Source organism: Diadema setosum, chromosome 6, assembly GCF_964275005.1.
Source record: "Diadema setosum chromosome 6, eeDiaSeto1, whole genome shotgun sequence".
In the NCBI taxonomy this organism is placed as follows: domain Eukaryota; kingdom Metazoa; phylum Echinodermata; class Echinoidea; order Diadematoida; family Diadematidae; genus Diadema; species Diadema setosum.
In genome coordinates this window covers 3,555,101-3,579,333 of record NC_092690.1, presented here as the reverse complement: position 1 = coordinate 3,579,333, position 24,233 = coordinate 3,555,101, and the positions used below count along the sequence as shown (strand labels likewise).

General features: G+C 38.5%; 1 pseudogene; it reads right to left on the bottom strand.

Moving 5' to 3' along the window:
* Window positions 1-4,202: 4,202 nt before the first annotated feature.
* The window catches only part of LOC140230150 (CUB and sushi domain-containing protein 3-like), a 91,362-nt pseudogene continuing 71,331 nt past the window's right edge, over window positions 4,203-24,233 (bottom strand).

The window sequence follows — 24,233 nt, the reverse complement described above, 5'->3', positions numbered from 1 at the left end:
TCAGAGAATTACTCTCTTTTGTGCATCACGATAATACGTGGTGGTTGATAGTGACTGGCTGGTAGCCATAAAATAGACGTTTGTAGCATTTTTGAGTCACTCTTTCAATATGTCTCGCAGATTAAAGAACCACTTGCCGGAGCTGCAAGTCTTGAATAAATTTAATTCTAAACAGAGAAAGGCTCTTTTAGAATACGCCAACAAAGATCTCATTTTATGTCTATCCGAATGTTGCGCAAACTGCTTAAAAGGTAACGTTCAATTAACTAAGAGTCAGAAGAAGGCATTATCGCGGCACAAGAAAGAGCTGCGCTTCGTAGGTAACAAACGCAATGATTATAAAGCTCGAAAATCAACGTTAGTCCAGAGAGGAGGCTTTCTCACATCTCTGCTGGGACCTATTTTGTCAATGTTATTAAAATGATGTATTTTCTAATCAAAGTGATACTAATAGATTAAGTTTAAGGTGTCGAACGAGTGTATGATTGTCAGAATCGATTCTCTTTGTCAAACTTGTTGGTACTTGTCATGGCTAATAGTAGTAGTAGTATGCAAAACACCAAGAAAATGGTATTGGTGCCTCACGATTTTGCTAGTTCTTTGCAAAAAGTATCTCCACAGCGTGAAACACCCACGGGTAAAGCTCTGTCTATATTGGACGAGTCTATTCGTGATGTGTTAGAAAATCACGCCTTATCGGATAGAGAGAAATTGCAAAAATACAATGACATCTTGTATAGATACTTGCAATTGCAAAAGCAAAACAGTCGGAAGAAGCCGATCGAAGTGCTCTTAGGAGAGCGACACGCAGATACCCATGATCCGACGTCTACAAAAGCACAGTCCGACGAATTGTCTGACCATCAATACGCTACCTTGAAGGAGGATGTGTTAAAGATTTTACCCCCCTCGGTAAAACATCTAGGGAGTTTGTTATTAGATCATTTACTGCAAAAGAAAGACAGCACCGACTGGCTGAATAAAAATAGAGAGTTGGTCGTTGGTGATTCCATTGTACCAGGCTCAAATGTAGTAGATCTAATATACGATGTCATGAGGGTACGCAATACGCACGAACCAGCGGGTTGGAAAGAATTTCTTAAAATTCTAATCAATACCAATACGCCCGAATCACTTATTGTCAATACGGCACGACGCAACGCAATGCACGATATGAAAATTAAAGGGTTCATACCTACGTCTGTAGACAAGAGGGTTACTAAGGAAGGGTCTAAGAGCGCAAGCTCAATGATGATGATGACTACACGTGCAAAGAAAAAAAAGAAGAGAACTCTACCTTTCAAGTGGGAAAGTTTCTGAATTATTGTGACCTAATACATTGAGATTTGAGAGAAATGTGTTTATGATTATGAACAGTATAGTATTTTTCTTGACGATAAATGTCTAAGCTAATGTTACTGAATACGTTGATACATCAAGACAATTGTTGAATGTGTATTGTGTTATATCATTTTTATATCATCTTTCTCGTCTTAACCCTACCGCGTCTCGGTAGAATAAGAGGAAACGAATGGCCATGATAGGTCACACATATTGATACCATACATGTATCGCAACGTTTTTATGCTCCTTCGCCGTGTATTGTTTGGTGTAATGTTTTGTTATAGGATAGATTACGATTGATGCCTTACATGCATCGAAACGATTTAACGAGAGTACAACGGTACCTATTGACTTTTATGACACTTGTGTACGATCGTCAAGTTTTATGTGAAGACGACTGATTTTTTTTCAGCCTACCCGATGGTATTGTGAAATGACGTTGGTAATGATTATCATAATCATATTTTATGCATTCACTGAATGTTACAATACATAACGAACTTCTACGTAAGACGTGTACACGTGAATTCAAGCAAGATGAAGACAAATGAATATGAATTGTAAACGCTTTATTTATTTATTGAGACCACAATCGTGTATTATAGTCAAACATGTACAGACAATAAATCTACCATGTACAGCGTATAAAACTTTGCAACTGTATCACTCTTGTCCGAGTCTATGCTACACATTCTATAATCTTATAAACTAAGCTGCAATAATTCCCACAACCGAGGTTTTGCATGTTTGTGTGTGTGTGTGCGTGCGTGTGTGTGTGTGTGTGTGTGTGTGCGTGTGTGTGTGTGTGTGTGTGTTAGTGTGTGTTGATTAATATGGTTAGACTTATACATTATAAACGTGTAGCTTATGTGAAGTTGTGTGTGCGTGTATGTGTGTGTGTGTGTGTGCTGATGTGGTTAGGTTAATACATTATAGCGTACAAAAATGTACATTTACTATACTATATATAGATATATATATATATATATATATATATATATATATAATTGTTAACATGCAACACCATAAACTCTATAAGATAAAAAAAAACTATACAGATAGTACATAGTACATACAGATATACATTCACGCCGTAATTCTTAACTCTTTATGTGCCATGGTGAAAACCCCTTGCGTGTCACGTTATTCCGAGACACGAAGGTAGTCATGCTTTGAGAAAGAATTCCGTTTTTCTAATTTGTATAACCTCTACAAATTTATGTTAAGATGGGCATAATAGTAGATAAAGTTAAAGAGGAATGCAAAACTTTGTTTCGATATGAATTTTATGACGAATCTATTTCCAATTTCTCTTTCGAATGACCAGTTGCTACATTACTGTAAAGGCATGACTTTTGCACATAAAACCGTGACAGAAACTTAGAATGTACGAGCAAATCTAGTTGGGAACACCGCTTGATAGTCAAACACCACATAGAATGCAAGCCGTATATGAGAGGAACAAAAGCACGAAAAACACTTTGATTGTGCCGCGGGATTAGCAGTGATTAGCGATTCATCGATCGGTTTTGGCGGCTTTGATTGTTGAGCAGAATATGCGAAGTTGGCACGCCGTCGACTGAGCCGGACGTGCGAACGTGGCACATAAAGAGTTAATAATATCAACTATCACAGAGACAGAGCTATACATCATACATTTTGAGCACACAATATCTACGCCTGACTTTATGGCACCTATGTACATAAGAATCTTAGTAATATAATCAGAAGATACATGGCGTAATATACCTACGTGTGTGCGTGTGTGTGTGTGTATATATTTGAGATTTTATTTTCTTGACAAGACAGTACAATTTATATTCTACGAATATACTTCTTACTGATACCATCATATCAGACAGTGACATTATTCTACACGCGTGTGACATTGCAAACAGAATGCAAGTTACTATATCACGGTCAGTTAAATAGGATCAAGTCACGTCACGACATAATCATTACAGTGTACAAGACGACACAGGGAGAGAGAGAGAGGGAGAGAGAGAGAGAGAGAGAGAGAAAGAGCTATATGTTATACGTACAAACTACGAACATATGAACAGCTTCGCGGTACTTATGAGGGTACCAAAGACAACACGCTTCGACAGGTTATTATGTAACAGTATAGTCAGACACCTAATTACTATGGCATGCTTTGACGTACCACGTTAGAACCAGCATATCTTTCATAGCATAGCATCTATTTCAAAATCCACGACTTTGCTCTTTGATTGTACAGAAAATTTGCATCTACCAGTGGTGGCGGAGAGTGTAAATAATTGTTGATGTAATGGTTCACTCTCTGATCATTCTGCCCCCGTGTGCGAGAATTAAGTTCAGACAAAATGCTACTCATCGAATCACCTCTGGCTCTACGTATAAGATAATAAAGACAGTACTGCCCGCACACTGTAGACCAACTGGATTGTAGCGATTTTCTATTGTACGTCCACACATCGGCATTGGCATTCAAAAACTTGGTAAAGTAGGGGGAACATAAAGTAGGGTGTCTACCATATGAATCAAAAAATTCACCACGCCCTCTACTGTCGATGTAAATAGCAATCCAATAAGAACCTATTTCTCTGTGACCATCTACATTCGCAATCAATGACACGTTTTTTTTTTCTCAGCATCTCTTCTTCTTTTTCTTCCAATCCTTCTTCTTCTCGTTGCTAAAACTGGTAATTTATCGGCTGGAAATACACCAACAAAAGTCCCGTTTAGTTTGGGTTCTTTCTTAACAACTCCCAAGAGTTCACGCGTGTTCATCTCGCTAGATATCTAATTACCATAGTCGAGAGTGACATTGCGATTACGATCAACTTCTAAGATAGATTCAAATTCGGAATAAACATTCACAACGTGACGATCTCACCGCCCTTCTGTGGGGAACGGGAACAATTCTCAGGAGAGGGGCACTGATGTCACCCACGAGCTGATTGCAAATCACGTCCGTATACAGATAAAGTGTAATGATCCCTCCATTCACGTTCGGAGAAAAAGGCACCTGTGCGTGGCCGCGAATGATGCCACGGGGAAATCCCAACAGGTAACCTAATCCCTCGCTTAACTGTATGGCGCTGACTTGATCGAAATCAGACATAACTTTGCCCGAGCTCGAATCGCGTTGTACAGTGAAGTTGTTACGAAATCGTTCAGGTAGAGCAGCTGTCAGTGCCTCGCATATACTACCTATATCTTTGTAATGTCCTTCAGGTATAACGCAATGACTGACCACCTCTTCGGACAGTAGAAATTGAAATGTGTTGTTCGTAATATTCACGTTATACCAAGAATAGGGATAAATTATTTCCACCAATGCCACCTCCCACTGCGCGTGAAATATGAGCGGCGCGGCCAATTTAGTCTTAAAACTGGTGACTGTATTATCCGGAAAATAATCGAACGAGCTATTACTGGGTAGAGTCACGTAAAATTGTTCCTCGCCTTCCATACTGATTCTTTCATCAAAATGATGCCCTCCCTCAATTGCGATAGGTTTTATCGATGTTACCTACCCAAGCATTAAACGTGTCTGGATAGCCTAGAAATTTCACGAAATATTCGGTTTTACCCCCTCGCTTTCGCCGTCTCAGTATCTTTTCCACCCTATACATGTCTGCCTTGTCCTTACGCACCCTCTGCAATTCAGGTTCGTAAAATGTACCTTTCAATTGTTCGTTATTATCATCGGTTAAATGATAGACAGGTAAATCACGATGTTTACGACCAGACACTGTGTACACTTCCTCTGTCCAGTTGGGGAGGTACCCCTTTTCAAAAGTTCGTTTCATCTTACTGATGCGTACTCTTTCACCTTTTTTTGTAGCGAGGTCTGTTTTGTTTACGTAATGCCCATGATTGATCACCATACAATCGCTGCCAGATGATACCTTCATTTTTCTTGATGACGAGCACAGGTTTTGTTTTGATTGAACGGTGTTGGGCATTATTGTAGGCTCGGAGGAGTTTCGGGAGTATGCGGGTATACTTCAACGTGTTGGAGTGAGTAAAATATTTCCACATCTTTTCTTTCAACGTTCTGTTAAAACGTTCGACGACACTAGCCTTGGTTTCGTTTTCAGTTGTAAAAAACTCAATGTCTTTCTCTTTCAAGAAGGTTTGAAATATTCTGTTGGTAAATTCAGTGCCTTTGTCCGTTTGAATCTTTAGCGGAGACCTCTGCGTTTTGAAGATAATTTTCAGAGCACTGACCAAGCTTTTGCCACGTTTGTCTTTGATGGGCACTACCCAGGCAAATTTAGACAACACGTCTATACATGTATTAAAGGAGATACCTATACCCCGAATTGTAACGGGAGAGCGCAGACATATCTACCAAATCCATTTGCCACTGATCATCCATACCACCAACAATGACTCTGCTTCTACTAAACCGACGTCTGGCCGGTTTGTGCAACGTGTAGGTGTCAATACCCTCTAACCATTCTCGTATTTGTTTCCTACTTAAGCGATATCGGCCATCTTCTCGCACGAACTTTTTCTACCCCGCCAAAACTGGCTTCGTGTTCTGGATTGAAATAAATGTCATTCAGATATCGATTCATGTTCTCTCGTGTCACTCTCAACGTGTCGGTGCGAGCGCGTCCACAATACGTATATACTCCCACAGAAACAAATGTTTATCAACTCTGCCTCAGTACTACGTATTTATCGTGACAGTCATATTCTGTATTCACTCGCTGTCTCATATGCCCGTCGGTCATCAGAGTACACCTCTTACCCTCACATTTCACAGTAGACGATACTGTTTTACTCGCTTAGACTTCGTCCAGTCATGATATACTGTTTCACTGGCTGTATGCTCTGACCGTCGGTCACTGTCTGATATGTCCAGCGCTCATCAGTGTACACTTCGTACCCGCACATTTCTTCATCACATTGCTCTCATTCCTCCAGCAGACGATACTGTTTCACTCGCTTAGACTTCGTCCATTCATGATATACTGTTTCACTCGCTGTCTGCTCTGACCGTCGGTCACTGTCTGATAATATGTGACCCGCTACAACAAAAATGTCCTAAAGTCGCGCACGGTCGAAGCCGTGAAAATCGTGTTTGAAGTCAGAGCATTAAGATTGGTCAAAACTTACGATTTTCTGATTTTGATATATTATTGGAGTCTAACATGTCTTCTATCATCTGTCGAAATTTTGGAGCAAAATGATCAAAGGAAAGACCAAAAAATAGCGTTTTTCTGAGCCACGTTTTTTTTTTTTTGGCGTTTCAACGAAGCAGAAACTGGTTTGAAAATTTGGATTGAGCGCCACAGATAGGTTCCGCCTTAACAACGACCAGAGTGATCTCATTGGTCAGTTTGCTGCTTGCTGCTAACCGAAGCGTGAAGCTCGCACACTGCCCAGTCGACTGGTGCGTGCGGGCGGGGTGCGCTCTGCTCAGCCGCTTCTCACATCCTGGTCACTGATTGGTTGGTGAGGAGACCGCCGACGCTGATGTGCTTGAATGAACTCTTCGGGGGTTGCTAGGGCTTACCTTCTATTGTCCAGAGGTGAAAACTGACTTGCGTGTCCCTTGATCGCGATTGCGTCGAGAGGAAGACTTTTAGGGCGCTTTTCTCGAAACAGTGATTTTCCAGACGTCTCGACATGCTCTCTTTTAAACATTGATATCTCCGCAGCCGATTAGTTTTATAAAATGTGTTATATATCGATTTAAAGCAGAAAGATCAGGGGATTGTATCATGCAATTTTCAAATAATTGACCTCGCCCGACTTTAGGATCATTTTGTTGTAGCGGGTCACATATGTCCGGCGCTCATCAGTGTACACTTCGTACCCGCACATTTCTTCATCACATTGCTCTCGTTCCTCCAGCAGCTCTACGGGCTTTATCCCGTCAAAACAAATTTTTATCAACTCAGCATCAATACTATAGATTTATCGATACATTCATAATTTTCTTTTTCTCACTGTCTGATTTGCCCGCTCCTCCCTATTTTCAAGGATACATTATTACTATAAGCTCTCTGACCTCTCCAAAGTACGTGACCTGATTTTTAACAAAATACATAGCGATACAATTTCTATATTTATTACACTCATTTTTTTCCCATTTTCTTGGAAAAATCAAGGTCGAATTATTACTATCTAGACGGGCTACACTACTGACCACCACATATAATGCAAGCCGTATATGAGAGGAACAAAAGCACGAGAAACGCTTTCATTGTGCCGCGGGATTAGCAGTAATTAGCGGTTTATCGATCGGTCTTGGCGGCTTTGTTTGTTGAGCAGAATATGCGAAGTTGGCACGCCGTCGACTGAGTCGGACGTGCGAACGTGGCACATAAAGAATTAATATCTCCATACTTCAATTATGGAATTTTGGCGTGGGGAAATGCAATTCACTCATTACTAGATTCCCTTCTCCGTATTCAAAAGCGTGCAATAAGAATCATAAACCACGCCGGATATTTTGCCCATACCAATTGTTTTTTCCATAAAAACAGAATTCTGAAAATTTCAGACTTATCTTATTATAATCTCGGAATTTTCATGTATAAACTAACTACTAATGAATTACCATCTGTTTTTATCAACATGTTCAAAAGGAATCGTTCTATCCACTGTTATCCCACTCGCCAGAGTGACGCCTATCACCTTCCCCGTACTCGCACTATTTTTGCAAAGAAGACAATTATATTTAGTGGACCCAGATATTGGAATGATCTCCCTCTAGATATCACTTTTTCCTTATCTTTATTCACCTTCAAATGCAAATTAAAACAGTTATTACTTAGTGGATACACTACCAAGCTTTTAGCAACCTTTTTATGCTCCCAGTCTTTTGTAATTGTCCGCAGCACCAAGTTATTCAAGTGATTTCATGGTACCGATACATCTTTTATTAATAATATTGCATTTGTGTTATTCAAACACTGCAAGATTTGTATGCAGTCTGGTTTGTGCGATATCTATGTGGTTCATTAGTTTATTACTCATTGATTTTTTGTACTGGTGTAATTTTAGTTGGTCAAGACAAACATATCCGTTCTCCGTGTAAAATTATATGCCTATGAACTCGGGAACCTACAGTTTTACAAGCTTTAAAGCTTTTATGTAGGCCCCATCATATTTCTTATACTTACTAGTGACATTTTCATACGATGTGACCATGTACATTTGTGTCAAGTATATTTTCTTTTTCTTTTTCTTCTACAATCAAAAGACATGATTGTATATATTTTGTACTCTTGTTTTGTTGTCAATAATTTTGTAATGTCATCATTGAGAAAATGGAAATATTAAATAAATTTGAACTGAACTGAACTGAACTGAATACATCGAAAATTGTCATGTTCATAGTTTACTTTGAATTAATGTGCAAGCGATTATGCTAGCTTATTGTGCGTAGTGTAATGCTAATTACTTGATCTATGTATTCTTTTGTTACACACGTCATTTGGGAAAAAGCAGAAAGAAAACCAAACAATCCAAACCAAACTCAGGAAGTACTGAATTAAACCAGTTTTAAACAAATAATTATTCTATCGTCAAATAAATGAATGAATAAGTAAGTAAATAAATAAATGAATAGATAATATCAAAGTTAGAATCGTTGCATGCGTACTAGTATAGGATATACGCATATCGTGGAAAGTATGCCCCCTAACAAAAAAGGGGGGTGTACCAAATAACATTGGCCATCCCCCCCCCCAAAAAAAAGGGGGTTTTGTATCTAAATCAAGACTATTTAAACCTTACACAACACCATGATGCTGTACTAACTCATGATTCTAAAAGAGAACAAGATTTCACATTCCAAAACTTTTGCAACAGTTACTAAAAAAAAAGCGAGAGTATAAAAATGATCAGACCTACCTGTTATGCCCCGTACAAGCACAGTGTACTTAGTATCACAACGACAGTCTGAATTATGAATACGCCTCCGTCCGAAAAGCCTTTTGACACAAAGTTAGAAATATCCTAAGGTCTAATCGTTGTTCTGTTTACCCACATCGTCGATGAGCAAAAGGTTATCAGACATCAAATTTGTCATGGACACTAATTTACCCTCGACAAGTCAGTCGAAAGCAAACACAAACAACACAAAATGGCATACGGCAACCTGAAGTACACTTTTAGTACGATCGTAAACGCGTGCACACACACACACACACACACACACACACACACACACACACACAATTTCTCCCACAACTTAATTCAGTTTATTCCATCCGCAAAATCAACCTTAATGTATGCATGAAATGTGTAGTTATTTTTTTTAACCAATCTAATACATTGTACAAACAATGCCAACTATTCTGAAGGATAAATGAAAGAAAGATACAACGTATTATTCAAAGGAGGAGGGGGGTCTTTCTTTAATGCTTACGTTCGCACAATGCTATCAATTCGTCAAGTGAGAATTTCAATGTGATAAAAACTGGAGATCTAATAACAATCATAATGATGATAATAATACTAATAATACAAATAAGAACAGTTTAAGTAATATTAAAAGTAACAATAACAATGATTATAATAGTTATAATGAAAATAATAAAACTATCAATAATAATAACAATAATGTCTTTTTTATCAAGGGTAGCCTCTTCAGTGTTGCCACAGCTCTACCAGTGGGACCTGTTATTGCTATTACCCTAGATTTTGCCAGGTGCCCATTTATACATCTGGGTCGAGAGGAATATAGACAGGTGGGTAAAACACCTTGATCAAGAACGTTAGCAGTGGGCGGGAATCGAACTCGGAATTCGGAAGTCTTATCAACTATGCCACAGCGTCCCATCACTTGTCGCCCTGATCACTTTTCCTACAATATTTGACATGACATGATCTAAACTATGGTAATATTTCAGTTAACATTGTAGACAGAAATATGTAACAGACATGCACATGACACATACATAGGAACACAAAAAACAAACCCAATTAATCTTTTTTAACCTGCAGAAATATTTGAAATCCTAAGAAGTTACGTGAAGTACACTCTTAAAAGAAGTGCAATTTTTAGATAAATTAAGTGCTCGTATGTGTTTATATACATATACTACCCATATATGTGGCCGTGCATATTAACAAAACCAACAAAATGTCGCAGTGCTGATTTTACGTGAGGAGTCAAGAAAAGTGTAACGCGTCAATCAAGTCAATTTTGAGTGTTCCACATTTTCTGAAAGAGCTATTTTTCTACATGACTCTTATGTATTTGATCGTAAAATAGATGGGAAAACGGGTTTTCAGCATTCGTTTTCCATATTGTTCATTCTTCATATTTCTGAGTCCATTTGATTTGAGTTACACATCATTTTAAATCTTACGGTCTGCTCTATAAGTATCTGCCCTTGACTATTAAAAAATCGACGCTTTGCCACTTTTTGTTGGTGTTGTGATCCAGTGTCATATATATATATACATAATCATATTCATATATTTACACACACACACACACACACACACACACACACATTTATATATATATATATATATATATATATATATATATATATATATATATATATATATATATGTATATGAAGAGTTTGTTTGCAAAAAACCGATAAGTCCATATTTGCCAAATGGAGATATTTGCTATTAACTCTTTATGTGCCATGGTGGAAACCTCCTGTGTGCCACGTTATTCTGAGACACGAAGGTAGTCATGCTTTGAGAAAGAATTCTGTTTTTCCGATTTGTACACTTCTACAAATTTCTGTTAAGATGGGCATAACAGTAGGCAAAGTCAAAGAGGAATGCCAAGCTTTGTTACGATATAAATTGTATGACGAATCTATTTTCAATTCTTCTTTTGATTGACCAGTTTCTACATTACTGTAAAGGCATGAATTTTGCACATAAAACCGTGAAAGAAGCTTAGAATGTACAAGCAAATCTAGTTGGGAACATCGCTTGATAGTCGACCACCACATAATGCGAGTCGTATAATGAGAGGAACAAAAGCACGAGAAACGCTTTCATTGTGCCGCGGGATTAGCAGTACTGTAATTAGCGTTTATCGATCGGTCTTGGCGGCTTTGTTTGTTGAGCAGAATATGCGAAGTTGGCACGCCGTCGACTGAGCCGGACGTGCGAACGTGGCACATAAAGAGTTAAAGGTCAAGAAAAATAAAGAGAATAATAAGAAAAATTTTGCTTCTTTTGACCATAACTTAAGAAATATACCTTTATTTGTAGTGACCAATATATCATTTAAAAGGTATCATTTTGTACTTTATGACAGAGATCGTACTTCAAAATCTTCAAAAATGGACTTATCGGTTTTTGCGAACAAACTCTTCATATATATATATATATATGTATATATATATGTGTGTGTGTGTGTGTGTATATGTGACCGTGCACCTCAAAACGAACATAAAGTCGCACACACTGATTTTGCGTGAGGACTGAAAATAAGTGAAATTGTTCAACCTAGCAGAACTTGACTTTTTCATATTTTCTAAAAGAGCGGGTCTTCTTTTACATTATGCTAAAATTTGGTATCATAAAACGGGCAGAAAAGTGTGTTTTTTTTTAGCAGTTTATCTCGAGCATTTTTGGTAGAATAGTGTGATTAGGTGTTTCTTTAGAATCCCTTTTTCATTTCTGAAAAACCTTGTCCACACTCTTTACTTTCACCTCTAATAACTTTTGAAAGGATAGTGCTATTGCTTTGAAAATTGGCATCAATTATAGACAGAATGTGTCAATGAGGCATGCTAAATTTTAGTTTAATCTGATAATCCCTTCATTGTTTTCACTCTGGTGGTTTACTTCCTGTTTTTTTTTCCCATTCATCGCAAAGCCAGCACGGTTTGGTAAAGATTAAGTGTTTGAATAGACACTGTACTTCAGAGCCTCTTTTCTCAGTTCACACTTTTCCTGAGTTTGTGCTTTCTTTCCAATATTTAGATAGGTTAGGAGAGTCCATTTGATTTGAGTTATACATCATTTTAAAGCTTAAAGTCTGCTCTTTCAGAAAGTGGTCTTAACTAAAAATTCATGTCTGGCGACTTTTTGTTTGTTTTGAGGTGCAGTGTCACATATATACATACATAATTACAGTATGGCCCTCCATCTCCATATTTTCTGAAAATGCAAGATTGGGACCACAAGCCAAAGAGAAAAGTTTGTTATTAAGTAGTTTTCCTTCTTTCGAACACTTGTTTTTTGTAGAATACTTTGATTCGTTGGGTCTTACAGTCCAATTTCCATTTCTTAAAAACTCTTTACACACTCTTCACTTTCAACTCTACTAACTTTTGAAAGGGTAATGCTACCTCTTTTAAGAGTTGGTATAAATCGTGGTTAGGATGTGTTCATAGAGCATGACCAATTTCAGTTTTATCTAGTAAACCCTTCTCTGCTTATGCTGCGGAATTTTACATTCTGCTGTTTGTAGTATTCATTGCACAGGTAGCGCAGCTTGGTAAGATTAAGCGCTTGATTAGCTCATAAATGTGTACTTTTGAGCTTCTTTCCTCAGCAAAGATTTTTTTTCCATAGTATGTCTTTTCTTTTCTAAATTTATATAGGTTAAGAGGGTTTATTTGAATTAATCTGTATGTATCATTTTAAAACTCTAAGTCTGCTCATTCGGAAAATTTATGGCTTGCGACTTTTTTTTTTTTTGGTTTCGAGGTGCAAGGTCACTTTATGATATGAAGAGTTTGTTTGCAAAAACCGATAAGTCCATATTTGCCAAATGGAGATATTTGCGATTAAAGGTCAAGAAAAATAAAGAGAATAATAAGAAAATTTTTGCTTCTTTTGACCATAACTTCAAAAATATACCTTTATATGTAGTGACCAATATATCATTTAAAAGGTATTATTTTGTACTTTATGAGAGAGATCGTACTTCAAAATCTTCAAAAATGGACTTATCGGTTTTTGCAAACAAACCCTTCATATATACAAACATGCACTCACTCACACACTCACACACACACACCCACACGCACAAAGAACAGGCACAAACACAAATACTCATAAAATGTTGCATTGGGTTTTTTTCAATGATTTCCTAATCCTTACGACAAACAGTACTGTACAGTGGATCTGAGCCCACTGGATCATCCCGTTTTTCCAATCGGCCAATACTACGAATCTCGTTAGCTGCAATGTACAGCGGGTTATTGACCATTGAAACCTCCTGGTCTCCTAAGTTGTCAGTAGTAGAATGTTCGTTAACTCTACAGTAGAGTGGATTATCAACCATTAAATCCTTCATAGCTTCAGGGTTGCCATCAGTAGAAATTTTGTTAGTTCCACTGTACGGTGAATTATTGATCGTTGATGTCTCCCCGTCTCCCCAGTTACCATGACAACAAACTGCGGCTCTGTGAGAGCTTGGTGCTTGGTTGGTCTGTCCACGCGTCGAATCAGAGATCGCAAAGTTGTTAATGCTCGCTGAGATATGATCATAGCCGACTTGCCCGTCCACGACGTGTTGCTTCGAGTCAGAATCTACCTCATGGCGATTCCTAAAAATCATGCAGGGAGCCAGAAAAAAAAAAAAAAAAAACGGGCAATGAGATCTGTTGGGTCAACTCTAAGGCCATGTTGCTGAAGCTAAAGTACACTGTTGACGCGCTGGATAGCATAGTTACTAGTGGCGTATCCACAGAGGGCCGCAATGCCTTTATTTTCAGTTAAAACGATAGAAATAAAAACAAAAAAATTGGAGTGGGGTGCGTGCGACTCCACTTTAATTTTGCGAAAGCGCCTCCCCTTTACGGAATTACTGGATCCGCCCGTGGTAACTGTAACTGTGGCATTTCTCGTTCCATACTGAATTCTGAAATGCCCATAGACTTAAAATATGCAAGCCACCAGGTTCCCGTACAGAACGGATTGCAAAACATAAGTGAAATACCGATTATCATGATTATGCTCCAGTATGCTGCACAGTGGTGATTCACCTGTTACCAAATCATTGTTTTGTTTTGTTTTAATAAATGGATGATTAAATGTTATTAAGGCCCAATAATGCAACTTGTATATCAAAACGACAAATTACTGACTGGGAAGTGGCGGATATGGTTCCTATTTGAAAAAAAAAAATGCCATCGTAAATATATGAAGAATTTGTTCGCAAAAACCGAAAAGTCCATATTTGCCAAATGGAGATATTTGTGATTAAAGGTCAAGAAAAATAAAGAGAATAATAAGAAAATGTTTGCTTCTTTTGACAATAACTTCAAAAATGTACATTTATATGTAGTGACCAATATATCATTTAAAAGGTATCATTTTGTACTTTATGACAGAGAGCGTACTTCAAAATCTTCAAAAATGGACTAATCGGTTTTTGCGAATAAATTCTTCATATGTTGGTTTGTTAATTGATTTGGATGACTGATCTAACGTGCCATGATATCACAATTACTGACACATGAAATCTTTAAAACAAAATTAGCTCACATACCTTCGTTTTCGCACAAAGACATATACAGCAGCGGGAATGAGGAACAGGAACAGCACAGCGACCGTCGCACATGCACCAGCTATGACTGTTCACGTACGGGGGGGGGGGGGGGGGGGGACAAAACGATACAGTTTTTACACAAACGATCAGCCCTCTATTACCGTCATTATCACATTAAAGTCTCTCCTCCTCCCCCCCCCCCCCCTCCATTCTTTTTAGACCTGTCAGGCCAAATCTTAAGTATTGGTGAGATGAGTTTCTCGGAAGAGTAATGTGAGTTCATGCAATCTTAACATTCGATTCACCTTGACCTTCCCAAAGGCAAGGCTTTTAGACAGTGGTAGATGTATATCACGCCCAATCCGTTTTATTCAAGTACGTAAGTTACACGATATACATATTTGGTTTCAGGCATATGTCAAAAGAAATATTTTTGCAGATATTAACACAAACACCAGATTCTGAGAAAAAAAAGGAATACATTTAAAAAAACAGGATTTTGTTGACCTGGATTCTATGATTTCCATTTTTGGTCTTTCCTGTGAAGGTAATTGGAATCAAACATAAAGGGGACCAGCTGCAAAACAAGGATCCGAAAGTCGGGGAAGGACAATTTTCTGAAAATGATATGACGTTATTCCCTTACTCTTCCACTTTTAATAATGTCACAAATATATGACATGGCTCATAACAGTACTCGGTTGCTGAGATATTGATGATTTTACTAGCGCATTTGAAGGCGGTTTAAGAAATCGGCGTTTCGAAAAAAAAAAACACCTTCAAAGTTTTCCTTCCGCCGCTACCATGATCAAAGGCAGCAAGACAGTTTACACCGTTTACAATAGAAGGTACGCTCCTAGCAACCTCCGCGATGGTAATTCAAGCTTAGTCAGGCGGTGTATTCACGACCAATCAGTAATGAGGATGCTACGCACTGACCAATGAGATCACTCCGCCTGTTGCTAGGGACGGAATCTAACTGCGACGCTATAAAATCCAAATCTTCGGACACGTTTTTGTTCCGTTGAAAATTGGAAAATCATGGCCCAGAAAAATGCTATTTTCTTGCTTTTCCTTTGATCATTTAGCTTCGAAATTTCGGCAGATTATAGAAGAAGATACATTAGACTACAAATCTACGTCAACAACAGAAATCCGAACGTTTTGATGGATTTCGATGATCTGAATTCAAACTCGATTTTCTCCGCTCACCCGTCAACGACTTTAGGATCTTTTTGTTGGAGCGGGTCACAACGTATCTGATAAACAATATCTAACATTTACCTATGATTCTTGGCATCAATAACAGTGTTTGGCTGGGGTTGTAGTTTCATCTTGAACAGTAGTAGACAAAGTAGATGTGAAAATTTCTGGATAAAGAAATAATTATGGATGATATTTCAAGTTTTCTGACAAGTGTTGTTCATATTGGTGGTTGTTGGTAAACAATAAACAGTCATTAGATATTGGAGTTAGCATTATGTTTATATCTAAAGAAATTTAGACGTCACAGAAGGAAATGACATACATTTTCTGGTTCATATATCTTCGTCATTAAAATATAATACAAATGACTTTTTTCAAGAAGAAACTCACACTTGTTCGAATGAAGCTTTCATAATTCATCTTTTCATTGATATTTTGAAGTATTACCTTTTTCTGACAATGTCGGTGGACTTGTACAACCAGTCGTTAGAAGAGATGAGGTCGTTGAACTTGACGAAGTGTCAATGGCTATAAGAGAGCAAAACATATCATATTACAATATGTTAGATACTGATCATTTGCTCCAACTGGGTGCACGAACGATATATGATAAGAGCACTTTCGGCATGACTGAACAAGTTTACAGCCTAGAGTAGTATGGATCAAAATAAACAAATATGAGATTGAAATGTAAATGGATGACTGAACAACAAGGACAATGTATCAACACGTAATATTGTCGAATTAGCAGACATTTAAACACAAACAAAATAATGGCAAAACAAGTTCATTAGTCGGAGAAATGAAAAGAAAGGAAACATGTCGGGTTTTTTTCTTTGTTTTACTTGATGAGTCAAACAATAGAAGTCGTGGTAAAAATGTTGTCCTAATTTTACAGTCTAGGAATGCCATAAGCTATAGGAAACGTTTCTGTTAATGTGAAACATGTTACTTTGATTGACATAATTATTATTGTGTCCGATTTCCAGCATTGTCTATTTCATTAAACATTGAGATTCTATATTCCTGACTCAATTTTTAACAACTTTTTTAATAGTGTCTGGTCTTTTTTTAAGTATGAGACATTACATATTTACCAATATATTCATTATGTGCCGAATATACTAACCTATACCAAAATTGTCGATCCTTATTATAGTCACATTATTGAAGTAGAACTGTCTGAATTGCCTAAAAGTAAAAAGCTCTACATACATATAGATAATGTACATTAGGCCCTCTTTGCAATCCAGTTCATACACTTTAGCTATGTATGTACTATACTAACGATTTAATCATATTTCCGGAGTCGCGATCTTACCTGATTTTAACATGATTGAGATGAGATCTTACTCCATTTCGGCTTTGCACATTTGTGTATTATTGTTGGTTAGCTGGCACAGCATGAATTATCAGCATGACAAGGAAAATTCGTTGTAGAGGCTGTTCCCTCTATAGATAGAACTGCCTAGTACCAATTACCTGAACACGAGAAATTTGGTTTGCTCCAAGTGGCATCCGCCTGACAGTAACTCACAGGAACTGCAGTTGGTAGAAAGCCTTCTGAACACGAATAAGTCGCCACACCTCTGAATTTTGTTGACATCACTTCGAACTTTGCAGTGTCAACAGTTTGCGGATCTCCTACACAGGTCACAGCTGCGCTTGATAAAATTCCAAAAGATCGAATCAGTACATTCACATATCCCAAGTTCATAGCTTCCCTTTCATGTTAAGAATCATTGTGAACAAACAAAATTTAGCCATTTCGTTTGTCCCTTTTCTTTACTATATGAGAAGGAACGGCTATCAATCAGTAAATCAAAGATTTTTTTTTTAAATCAAACTTATTTTAGGCTTATGCCACCCAACCAAGCATTTGATTTACTGATTTATTGCAGTGTCGTGAAGTTTCATTGTCCACGTACATGATCGGGCGTGGTAGTTCACTTCTTGTTCATTTATTACCGTGCTTTTGGCTACTTGGCCGCTCTTCTTCGGGGCTTTGAAATTAAACATATTGAAAAGCAAATAGTTGCAAAGAAAAAAAGTGAGCAAAGTCGAAGCAAAAATAGTAATATCACATAAAAAGTTGATATTGCATTCAAACTACATGGCGGTACAGAGATCAGCGTTATGATTTATTATAAGCTGATATACATACCTACAGCAATACAATATTTGCAAATTGATAGAGCAATTCGTGATAGCATAACGTCATAGAGAAATAATGAAATGAAATACAGAAAGGGGAAAAAAGAGGTGCATAAAAGACAGCCAGCCGCACACACACACACACGCACACACACACACACACACACACACACACACACACACACACAAATGGATAAGCAATAATTAAGTACTGTGAACGTAAATAACACGAAATTAAATTGCACTGATTGAGCTTTACAAGGAATGTAGCATTGATCCCACGAGACTGGAAAGTACCGAGCTTGAAGATGACTCTATCCTCGACCATCTTTTTTTTCCTCTCGTCTAGACAGGTTTTGACTATACATAATTGGACCTGGCTGCACGTGCGGTTGGCGATGTTAAAATGACAAGTAACCGGGAGCCGAATCGACCTCAGGTATAGGCGTACACGGTGGTTCTCTTTTTCCAGTCGGTTTACGTCCAGCCGATAAACACCATGCCAAAAAAGTGCGTGTCAATCCGTTTATCACGTTGATTGTATTACATGGACTGCCCTCAAACATGGCAAGTGCATTTGGGACCCACACCATCATCAGAAGAAAAAAAGGGGGCGTTTGTTTTGCAAATGGGGGCGCAGGCATCTAGAATGCATCTAGTAGTACCGATTGCTTGGAAACTAGCGAAAGAGATGATTCTTCAAATTACGATTTCTCCTGTTTGCAGTGATAATATGATCTACACCAAAGGCTTTTCCTTTGATTTATCAGAGCCTAAGATGTTAAGGTTGGCACGAACAGCACGGGCATCTGGCTCCGCAATCTTTTGTTTGTTATGTGCAGGTGGGGACGTGACCTGCATGCAATATAGGCCGCTTGTTGAGTGCTTGTTGGCGGGACCGGTGATATGTGCCAGCCTTGATCATTTATTCTTCGATTACTCCACGTATGTTGACCCTGTTAGTGAAGGAGACTGTCATCACATCAACCTTATCTAAGACACGACTATTGCCATCCCCATCTTAGGAGTAGGCTTCGACGGGTGATCCGCACCACTGATTCCCTATATGAAAGATGGCTTAATAGGCAGCCTCCTTCACTAACAGGGTTAACGTCACTGAAGGATTCGACGAAGAAAAGATCAAGGCACAATTACCCTCAAACAAGCACTCCCCAAGAGGCCTATCGGGTGTAGCTCACGTGCCCACTTGATAATAACATACAAGAGGAAGGATCGAACCAGTTGCCTGTGATGTTCGAGCAAATCTCACATAATTTTCTCTTGAAGATAGTGCTATCCCGGTCTCTCAGTCTGTCAGAGACCTCGAATTTATTTCAGATAAGCATTTCAAATTTCAACAACACATTAAGAACTAATGTCGTCTTGCTCCTTGAGGTATTTGTAAAATTGGTAAAATCCGTAAGTTATTGGATCAGTCTTCAACAGAATGTCTTACTCACGCAGGGGCCGCGGAACCAGGGGGGGGGGGCTTCAGCCCCCCCCCCCCCCCCCACACACACACACACAAACACTTTTGGTTCGTGGAAAAAAAAAAGAAAGAGGAAAAAATGGGAGAGGGGGAATCACAACACCCATGAATTTGAATATCTAAAGATTCCCCCCTTTACATGAAATTCCCGTCTAATCACCGGCGCACAGTGGGCAAGAATGGCTCCAAAGTGCGCCAAAATTCATATTCACCGAGATCAACTTAAAACGTATGCTAAATTGGCGGATCTAGGGGTAATCAGACCTTTAGAATGCAATGGAAACATTTTCAAACACCTAAGATGTCATTTATATAGCGATTTCTGATTGGCTGTGAACATCCAATGAGAAAAATAATATTTCTCACGTTACAATAGTTTTCCCATGTCAGAAAATTGATAGTGCGAACTGTAGCTGCAACGCATGTGCAGAAACAACATGAAAAGTAACAAAACAAAAGAAAGAAATACAGGAAAGACGTCAAAGGTTCAGACTTAGGTCACACTTAGAGGGGCGCCCTTCAGGACTTTTTTGGTATATTCAATCAATAGTTTGCTGTATATAATGTCCTCTCTTGAAAATGCATGCGTTCACAGTGCAAATAAGAGACAAGTGAGAAACAAACATTGTACACAAATTGGAAAGGAAATTTGATAAACTTATTATGTTAAGAGCGCCTTCTGTAGCCCGGAAAACTAAAAAACAAAAACAAAAACAAAAACAAAAACAAAACAAAACAGGAAGCAAAAAAAAAATACCGCATACCTGTATCACTGAATCAACCTGTTCAAAATATTGAAATTACTCTGAATCACAGTCACTCTCTGCTGCGTCACCAGCAATGTCCTGGAGTGCTGGATCTTTCAGCATTTTCTGAACATCAGGTGGAAGCGGCTGTGATTTCTGTATTTGCTACTGATTCCGATGACATGTCACCCGTTACCATCAGTCTGTGAAAAACATCGCTGATGTTGTCAGTGCGAGATGTTTTTTCTAGCGTGCAGTCGTCTACAGGCATGCATAAGGCATGAAGAATTCTGGTTCGGACGAATGCATATTTCAATACAGGAAAAAAAAAAAGATCATTGACACCCACACTGGAAACTAAACTTACACCTCAATAACCCTACACAATAACAGAAGCAGAAGCTTATGATTTGTACCGCGAAAACATCATGCTAAAACAAAGTAACATGAACTGTTTATCGACACTTTAAGATTATTTATGATCAGAGGATATTCCTTACCTTCAAAGAAGAATATAACTCTGGCATCAAAATATAATGTCATTTCACTGGCTTGATGTAAACATTAAAACCTATCAATCATGATGAACATGACACCCCGCCCCTCCCCACCCCCCCCCCCCCCATCTCTCTCTCTCACTCTCTCTCTCTCTCTCTCTCTCTCTCTCTCTGTCTGTCTTGCAACTCTTTGGTCTCTGTTGTTGTGTGTGCCTTGCCTGCGTATGAGGATCCATTGGGTGCGTGCTTCCACCGCACGCGAGATTTTGGCAAAAACCAGGCAAACATGCGGATGGAAAATTGGGTTTTCTTCACAAGATTGCGGAAGGTTGCAGCCAAGTTTGGTATCATTGTAAAGCAGGAACTACAGCAAAGGTGATTGTAATATTTTTAGCGCGGGAATCGGCAGAGATGTTGACCATTTTTGCACATGAAAAGAATTTTACTATTTTTAGCCAAAAATTCCTTGTTTTTACCCAAATTTACTTTCAGGGGGAAGAAAATGTAGCCTGTAGAGTTTATGATCATTTAAAATAGTTTATTTGACACACGTGTTGAAAATTTGAAGGGTTTGTTTGCAAAAACCGATAAGTCCATTTTTGAAGATTTTGAAGTACGATCTCTGTCATACAGTACAAAATAATACCTTTTAAATGATAATTATATTCGTCACTACATAAAAAGGTATATTTTCTAAGTTAAGGTTAAAAGAAGCAAAAATTTTCTTATTGTTCTCTTTATTTTTCTTGACCTTTAATCGCAAATATCTCCATTTGGCAAATATGGACTTATCGGTTTTTGCAAACAAACTCTTCATTTGAAGTGGGTCAAACGTCTTGTTCGGCGGAAACCTTTTGAAAACTGAAATATTGCATTTACTCGTTTTTTTACCTAGTATTCACAAATTTTTAGTCTTTTTGTAGATAAACAATCCACTTAGATTTAATTTCAAGAAAAACTATTGATCAGAGGTGTTCAGGAGGATGTAATCTGTGCCTAGGATATGAAAAAAATAAATTTCCTTCCAGTGACTAAATCCCTATTTTGGCGCACTTTCATTCACACCTGGCCCACTGTGCGGCGTAGCCCCCTTAAGATTCTGAATCATTCTGAGTGCACAAGACTTATCACTTAGGGCCTACATTCCGAAAACTTAAAAGTTCCCTCATTTACAAGGAACATATCCCCTTTTAATCAACCTTTTCTTCTCTCGGTTCCCCCCATCATTTTTTTTTTATACCTTCCCAAATATTCCATCAAATGTGACCGTGCACCTCAAAACGAACATAAAGTCGCACACACTGATTTTGCGTGAGGACTGAAAATAAGTGAAATGGGTCAACCTAGCCGAACTTGAATTTTTCATATTTTCTAAAAGAGCGGGTCTTCTTCTACATTATGCTAAAATTTGGTATCATAAAACGGGCAGGAAAGTGTGTTTTCTTAGCAGTTTATCTCGAACATTTTTGGTAGAATAGTGTGATCAGGTGTGTCTTTAGAATCCCTTTTTCATTTCTGAAAAACCTTGTCCACACTTTCAACTCTAATAACTTTTGAAAGGATAGTGCTACTGCTTTGAAAGTTAGCATTAATTATGGACAGAATGTGTTAATTAGGCATGCTTAATTTCAATTTAATCTCATAATCCCTTCATTGTTGCTGCTCTGGTGGTTTACTTCCTGTTTTTTTGTCCCATTCATCGCACAGCCAGCACGGTTTGGTAAAAATTAAGCGCTTGAATAGACACTGTACTTCAGAGCCTGTTTTCTCAGTTCACACTTTTCCTGAGTTTGTGCTTTCTTTTTAATATTTAGATAGGTTAGGAGAGTCCATTTGATTTGAGCTATTGTTCTTTTAGAATATGGTCTTAACTAAAAATTCATGTCTGGCGACTGTTTGTTTGTTTTGAGGTGCAGGGTCAGAAATATGCGTATATGAGATACAATGTATCTCAATTTCAACTTTGAAAAAGGCAAAAGTTCCCTCGTACGGGAAGGGTGGGGATAGCACTCTCCCACGCTTTCTCCCTGTTTGCTTCCCCCCCCCCCCCGTCCTGTGCATACTAGTACACTATGGCTACACCAAATATACCCCACAAACTGTGTGCACCAAAACGTTTGACTGCAATCGGAACATGCAGAATCTTCCTCGTGTAGGAGCGAGAATATAGGGCTTATCCCCTCCCACATCATCCTCCTATATCTCCTTACACAGACTACCACTTCTCCGATTGACAAATTTTCAGGAATTCCAAGAGAAGTGTGCGGCAGATTGTTGAATTTCAGTTCTAAAAATGAAAAAAAAAAAGCTCCCTCGAAAATGGAAGAGATATCTTGCCACCCTCCCGTTGATTGGTCCCCTCTGTAGACTTAGTACACTTTGGGGAATAACAATTTCTGAATTTCCCACACAAAGTGTGCTCCAGATCGCTTTATTTCAGTATTGAAAACGTAAAATCTCCGTCGAGCGGCAGGGGGCATCCCCCTCCCACACCCTCCCCCGCTACCTCATTAGACTTTGTACACATACACACATGACCGGAATAAGAGCTAAACGCCGTGATTTTGCTATTAACAATTTCCTGAAAAAAATAAAACGTAATTACTTCCATTATTATTCTTTTTTTGGGGGGGGGGGGAGGGGAGCTAGAAAAAATTCAAAGTGTTGCACCAAAAGTTTGCACCAGATCGCTGAATTTCAGGTCTGAAAATGCAAAATCACCTTGGCGTGGGAGGAGAAATATCCCTTATGCACACTTTCGTGTGCAAGTCTTTTCTGTTTGTCTAATGATATTGCTTAACAGCAACGTTCATGAAATTCTTGTAATGATTAATACATGAAGTTTATTTAAATGCTACCACTTTATAGGCAAATTGTTCAATAATCACCCACAAAATATCCTGCCACCTTAAACAAGTTGGGCCGTTTTAAGTCGATAAAACACGCAAAATATGCATCATATTGCCCCATTTACAATGTCAAAATGCAAAAAGTTCTCACCGTGGAAGGGGGACACCCCCTCCCACACCCTCCCCATCTCGTTCGCTCCGCTCGCTGGGACTCGTTCGCGGGGGGGGGGGGGGGGGGGGAGGGTGGTTTGACCATGACAGCAACCCCCCCCCACACACACACACACACACTCACACACACACACACTGAAAAACGTTCCGCGTTCCCTTCTTGTTGGTCTCCTTGCTTCGAGTATTGCACCACCTTATAGAATTCAAATACAGCTGCTAGGCTTGTGACTCTTACAAAAAGATCTGACCACATTACTCCTGTTCTCCAATCCCTCCACTGGCTCTCCCCGTACACCAACGTGTCACCTCTAACCCTATTAAGCCCAAGCTATTTTGACCCAT